The following is a 7740-nucleotide window of genomic DNA, read 5'->3' on the forward strand; positions in this document are numbered from 1 at the left end:
GTTGTGAAAGAGCGGTTCAGGGAGCATGAGACGTCATTTTCACAGTCCAGATCTTAGCCCCATTGAGAATCTCTGGGCCGTGCTGGAGAGGGGTTTGCGCCGTGGTCACACTATCCCATCATCAGTACAAGAGCTGGGTGAAATGTGACAGTGTCGCCTTTTATTGAAACAATGCCACGGCTGGAATCAAAGTTAAAGGCGGTCCAACCAAATATTACAGCGTGTGATCTTTTGTAGCAACCTCCTTTTTGGTCGGGCTGTGGAAAAAGTACATTGTATCTTCTACCTCAACTTTCCGGATAGTCTAGTGCAGTAGTTCTCAATCGATGTAGCTTTGAGACCCACTTTGAGCCAATAACTACAAGCTGCAACTAAAATAAAAACATCAATTACAACTTATAAGTAAAAGACTTTGAGGGATGGCCCTGTTATAAAATCAAAATACAGTATTTCCCCTCACACATCTGCTGTCAGTGTGCGTGTCTATACAAAGTTGCTATTACCCTGCTGCTCAGCTATTGCCCTGCCATATTCGAAATGACTGTTGTGCTAGGAACGTGCCCTTTACCCACGGAAACGAATAAACAGTTTCTAATTTAGTCATGTGTCTCTCCCTGGCTGTAGGTTTCTCTCATGTCCTTGGAGCGGAGCCACAACTGAGTCAGCAACACAAGAGTGCACTCCCAGCTCACTCCGTCATAGCACACAGGCACAGAGTAAGCATGATTTTCAAAGGGAGGCGCTTTAGGGTCCTATAGGTGGAGAATCCTTGACCCCAGGAGGACTCAAGTACCTGCGCTGGCCCCTCCCCTCTCCTCCTTCCTCTTTAATTACCCCTTTGTGGAAATAGTAGTTACTATAGTTTCCACACAGCCTCGTATAGTCCTTGGCATGTTTCTGGTAGTGCAATTAGCGGCACCATATGTGAATGTATGTGTGTTGGCAATGTGACCAGAGTAACCCCTCCCTTAGATCATTCATCGCTCTTACAGGGATATTGCTTTGTAGGGGCTCTGTGCAAAAGTTTGTGTTGAGGATCTAATTCACCAAACTACAAAGCAGAAAGGGGGCTAGCACTAGTTTGATTCCAGGACCAAATGGGACCTTTCTTTGTGGTTTTCCCCCGACGTCAGGGTGGGGTTCTTCCAGACCGGGACAACAAAAACTACACAAAACAGCCTGTACTTGCTATCGTGCTATTATGTCTTGTTTATAGTCACTTTTCAGTAAATGGCAAATCCAAATACAAACAGCTGCTAATTCTCCACGCAAAAAGAAAACAAACATAAGGCTAAAAAATAAGGTGTATTTATTATAAAGTGTTACCAAACATTTCTTCTGTTCAGCCTTGGTGGGCCCTTCTGTCGTTGTGGGGCTCTGTCTGCTTATATATTATTGCTAGACGCAGCTCTGGCTCTTTATTTGACATTGTTACACTGACCAATATACTTGCACAAAGCTGTGGCCTAGATACCACTTCGATGAACATTTTCTTCCTGTCATGGGACTTATAGGCAGGAACTTCTTTTTCTCCTAACTGCAAACAAGCCTTGTGCAACACAGCCAGACATATGGTTGGGACGTACTGTAAGCCTATGCGCACACACGAATGTTGATGCATGCTCCCGCGGGATTCCCAACCTCCTGCAACTAGGTCAGGAGCCAGAAGTTTCTTACATAACTACTCAAAGCGTATGTTAAATCTACAGTTGCGTAAAGCAGGTGCATGGGAGACTCGCATGTAACCTTTTTAGGCAACCTTTTACCTCAAGGAGCAGCGCAGCAGGCTGGGACAGGTAGGTGGCCCTCTGCGCCGCGATTGGTCGAGAGCGGCAGGTAATCGCTTGAAAGCCATTGCCTTATATGGAAGCGTTCACCGCGGCTATTGTACATACCTGTAGGTCGCTCCCATTTGATAAGGATTCTCACCGTGCTCTTTGTCTTCCCCGATCTGTCAAAGCTCAGAAAAAAAAGTAACAACAAAATAACATATGCCCTTATGTAGAAACTCTCATGAAAGGTTTTATCTGATAGCAACACACTTCAGAGAGATAAAGCAGGGCAACAAACCTGGAAAGATAGTAGGCCTATAGCTGCTATAACAACAATAAAACTATCTAGCTATGTAAATGTAGCATTATTTGTTAAAATGCTTGTTTTTCATGAGCGCTAAAGCTAGCTGTAGCAACAATATCAACTATTAACAACAGCTAAAGCTATGGCTATGAACAAAAACAAACAACTACTACTATTACGACGACTGCTACTGCTACTCCTACTACTACTACTACTACTACTACTACTGCTGCTACTACTACCAGAAGTACCATTTCAAATTGTAGTAAAAGCGGGACAAGTTGTGTTGGGACAGGGAGGGGTAGACTTGAGAAATCAAAGTTAGACTAGCATTGAAGCACTTCATTAGCTATTTTAGCCAAAAGCACACACGTACATAGTAATAAGTCAAAACATATTCTGATTTAAGAAGATAGGACACCAACATTGGACATTTTTTGCAATGAGTGCGGATAGATAGTCATTGTAAATGTAACTGTATACAGTACAATTCACTGGGAAACATTGAAAAACTGGGACATTATCTCAATTGGTGGGATGGGTGGGACAAAGGTCTACAATGGCAGTGCTTTACAACCTAAAAAGAGACAGGGAGTCACCCTAACTACGACTCTTACTCCAACAAACCTACGACTACCTTGAGAAGGCTTGTTGAAAGCCACTACAACTACCACAACAAGGCTACTACTTCAACTACCATGACTTTAAGGCTTCTACTACAACTAATAGGCCTACTGCTGTCACCACTACAAGGAAACTACTCTTCTAGCAACTGCAGCTGGCAATGTTTCCATGCTTGGCTTTGGGCCAGCAGTTTGAGACGTATTACTTCCACCAAAATCAAGATGCAATTTTTTGGTAAACCTCTGTCTCATAGCTGTATCTTTCCCGTGAGCGGATTTAAAGACAGTAGATATCTTGGATGGAGTGTTCCTAAGCCGATAAGTGTTAGCAGTTACATAAGGACTGGAGTGGAGGAGCCCTGGGACACTCTCGGTATCTCTATCATAGTGACACACTGAGCCGCGCGCCAATTCCCCTCGTGTTATTCGCGTTTCTTTGGCAACGCAAACGTTCGCCAGCGGGTTAGGCACTCTTAAAGGAATGCCGCTCGTCCTATTTTCCCATAGACACAGTTTCTCTGCACGTCACCTTACATAAAACGATATGAGTGGTAGATTATACATTATAGATTAGAGAAATGTATCATATCAAAGCTAAAGTAGGCTTGGATTTAATGTAGAAATGGCTCCATGAATAATTGAAGTACATGCGTAAGGAAACCATCAAATGCACTTTCTCAAGATTTGGAAAAGGGTGGGTTTGATTCTGGACTAAATGATTGATGAGGATTGGCTGAAGAGGTCATGCATTTCAGAGGTCATGCATTTCAGAGGGAGTCAACTGCATCAAATCCTGAGACCACATCAATCCGGAACAAATGCTTCAAATATGAAGTGGCTGTAAAAACAGGGCATGGTGGCAGATTTTCCATCTGTGCAGTGCAAGTAAATGTATGTTTCATGCTATGGAGGCGCAGCACAGTATAAAATAGGTCACATTACAAGGAATTAGTTGAAAGGCTGGGGAAAGTGTGTGGTTAGTTGTAGTTCTGTACAATTGCAGATTGGGGCGCAGCATTCTAGCACTGTGGAGAATAGGCAATCCTCATTTTCAGAAATGTTGTCTCAAAATTTAATATCAATATATACATCAATATTGTTTTCACCCACAAATGTTGGGAAAAAGTGAGAAATCATCCGACTATGTATGCAAATACTAAACATACAATTTGACATTCCAGTAAGTTTGGTCAAACTCACTTGAGTACACAATAAGCAGAGGTGGGTAGAGTACGCAAAATATTTACTCAAGTAAGACTAATGTTACTTTGAAATAATCTTACTTAAGTACAAGTAAAAAGTGGTGACCCAAACAATTACTGAAGTAAAAGTAAAAAAGTACTTGGAGAAAATGTTACTTGAGTACTGTGTGTACTGAGTAACTGAGCGAATAAGTCTGATTTATTTTCAATGACACCATAAACTGTGTGAAACAAAATAATTCCAAGAAAATGGTTTGAAAATACAGAAAAACTAAATATATCAAAAGAACAGGGTGCACCAGACGATTGACATCTATTTCATAGATCACAATGAAGCATTTGCCGCTTAAATATTTACTCAAAGAAAAAAGTAACAATTATATGAAACTGTGGGACCTTCCTGGCTTTTAAAGGGGTCCTTAAAAATTGGTTGAAATCCAAACAGTCATGCTCCCATTAATGAACTTATGCTTTTCCTTGGACTTTTTCTTTATTCCTGTTATGTCATTGCTTAACTAACATTGTCTTTTGTGTGTGTTTGTTCTTTTCCACCTGCCTTAGGACAATGGATGCAATTTAGCTTTTGTGCTAATTCCAGCATATTTTTCTGGAAGCTGTCGGCCGACACATTGATTAATATGTACTGTCCTAATTCAAATCAATGAATTTTTAGTCAAGTAAGAGTGTAGACACTATATTCTAATTTTACTCAAGTAGAAGCAAAAAGTTCTGTATGATAAAAATACTCTAAGAAGTACAATTACTTACATGAACATGTACTTGAGTAAATGTAACTGAGTACTACCCACCTCTGACAATAAGCAAACACAACTCATGTCTTGCACAACAATATAATGTCCTTATATGCTGTAATAGTCCATTGAATATCCTAATAGTTCCAATTTAAAGCAACACTGCGGAACTTTCCTGAAAACATAAACGAACATGCCAGCGACACCAAACACGCTCCTAAATGTGCATGTTTTATTTCGATGTTTCTTGTCAATAAAAACATCTGAAAATATAATAAATTGCTGGATGAAATGTTACGCAGTATGTCTTTAGCTTACGCAGTATGTCTTTAGCTTGTCTTGTTAGCTTAGAGGCAACGCTAATTCCCTTGCCATGTCTTTCAATGGTAGACTAAAGCTAATTTATACAACCTGCTAAATAACACTGCGAGCTAAAACACAGATGCACAGCTTATACTGTTTCCAAACACAGACATTCTCCCGATGGGTTTGATCCATTGTATTTTTTGATGTCCATTACTGACAGCTGGTGCATGTCCGGACCACATGCTCAACCTCCATTAACACCTCACTCATCAATTATTCACCCCTTATAACAATTTAATACCAAAACGGTGCCGCAAATAAAGTAATGGCAAAGCAAAGGGGAAAACTGAGGAGAACTGTATTGGTTGCATAATGGACAGTATAGATATAGGTCAGCATCATTGTGTAAGAAGAGTCCAGAGGAGAACAGCTGCTGCTTGCACTTGGCTCTGTCTCTCTCTCTCTGTGTGTGTGTGTGTGTGTGTGTGTGTGTGTGTGTGTGTGTGTGTGTGTGTGTGTGTGTGTGTGTGTGTGTGTGTGTGTGTGTGTGTGTGTGTGTGTGTGTGTGTGTGTGCGTCCAAAAAGGCCAGACCATAGGGGCCTCCAGATCTTTGCGGGATGAGGGCCTGTCATTAGTATGTAAAACTGCCGATTGCCCGTGAAAGAAGAGAAAGAAGATGAGAACGCCAGGGGTGGAGGAGAGGGGGTCTGGGTGGGGTCTGGGTGGGCTCTGGACGGGACGCACGGTGGCTTTGATGGGGTCCGTAGCCAAGGACAGGAAATGAGGGACTCCAGGGACAAAGTGGTAGCAATGGCAAGAAACACCTGCCACCGCCGAGAACGAAAGGAAAAAAATAAGAGAGAGGGAGGGAGGGAGGGAGAGAGGGGGGAGAGAGTAGGGTCAGGGTACAGTGATAACGTGATAACATGAGTCAAATGGGTGTAAAGGGAGAGTGGTGTAGTGTGGAGGCGCGGCCAGATGAGGGAGCTAGAGAGTTCTTTTAGACAGAAGCAGGAGGCAAACTAGGAAGTAAAAAGCTGGAGCCCAGCCCAGTTCAGCCTCAATGTACAGCATGTGGCGATCAAAGATGTAGAAATAAAGGCTTAATAAAGAATCATTTAACTAAAACTATTACTATTTTTTATACTATGCTACTATATCGAAATCTGACAAATATCCTACCAAAATGTATTGTATTATTGCTGCTGTTCAATTTTAGACTTTAATTTTGGAATAATGTCGATATTTGAAAATCTCAACGATGACGAATAGTTCCCAGATGACCGAGAGCCTACTGAAATGTTTTAATTTTAATACTGACTTAAAGGAGTTTGATTTTTTGGTGAAATAGGTTTGGACAACAGCAAAGCAGGAGTCTGGAAAGGCCATTTTGTTATGAACTGGTGACCACACGTCGTTCACAGGTGTTCATTTCAAAGACTGTCTATCTCATGTTTTATTTTCTAACATACAGAGTCCAGATCGTAACCCCAATCGATGGGATGTGCTGAAGAAGGCTTTGCACAGGGTCACACTCTCCCCATCATCAGCATTTGTGTTTCCATTTGACTGTGATCCATACTGATACAGATGTGCTAATATACATTTTAATTTGTTGATTTTGGTGTAAAGCTTTTTGAAGTCAATATCGTTGTGCACTAAAGGAGGCAGATGTTTTGCTCTGATGATCCGGGAGCAGAAAAGAATGAGTTTTTACCTGATCTTTTACCTGTTGGGTTGTTCAGGTGTGGAGGAAGACCAGTACAACCTGTTTAACATGTACCATTAAAAAAAAGTGTTGTTTCCAGAACTTAAAATGTGATACCTTGGAGATCTGGAGTCTGTTATCATAATTACTGTATCAAATTTCCCAAGGGAAAATTAGCCTTGCTTAACCTTTTCTTAACCAAATGCTTTTACTGACCAACTTTTCAATATCAATCCAAACGCACCTTCCCTGCCTCCATCACATTTGAAAACCAAACTTCTTCATTTTCGATCCCATTTGAGCTCCATGTATTTGACTTGCATTCATTCCCATATTCATCATCATAAAAAATCCAGTCCCAGTTGAAGTGCGACCGCTGATTGTCATATTGTTATGCTGGCATCACCTAAGAAGACGATTGTTTCTATTTCTTGCACAGCAGTTGACTTTGTTTACTGCTTCATGGATCAAACAGGTAGTTCATACGAGGAAGGATATGAGGGGAAGAGGGACATCCACATCCCAAAAGGCCTCATTCACTGCCCCAGGACGTGATGTCATCGTCTCAGCGAGGGGCAGGAAGACAGAGGTATTAATAGTGCGGGCCTGATCGCGTTTCCCTGTAGTCAGTGCGGGATGGGCATGGGGCTGCTGCGTTTGGGTGGTGCAGAGGGGGGTGGGGGGGGGGGGGTCGATCGATCAATGCCCACTCAAACAAATGCTGCGCGATGCACTGTAACGACCTTGGATGAGAGTCTGGTTACATCTCCCAAAGACAGTGGAGGAATGGAGAGCTGAGAATGAGCTGAAGTGGCAGACAGGCTCGCTGACACACATCCCCACTTGCGCCCCAGCCACCACCATCACAACCACCGCACTGACCTACATCTGCACGTCATTTATAATGTCTATGTGGGCAAGGCGGCATTAGGGATGGAGCTGACATCGCAAACACTGACCGTCGGCAGTTCGGACACTGGTATTGAACATCATGCAGAACCTTGTTGCGCAATATGGACAATAAACTTGAAATTTTACAATACATTTTAAGTGTTGAGTTAATTATCACAGA

This window comes from Gobius niger (assembly GCF_951799975.1).
Source record: "Gobius niger genome assembly, chromosome: 10".
Classification (NCBI taxonomy): domain Eukaryota; kingdom Metazoa; phylum Chordata; class Actinopteri; order Gobiiformes; family Gobiidae; genus Gobius; species Gobius niger.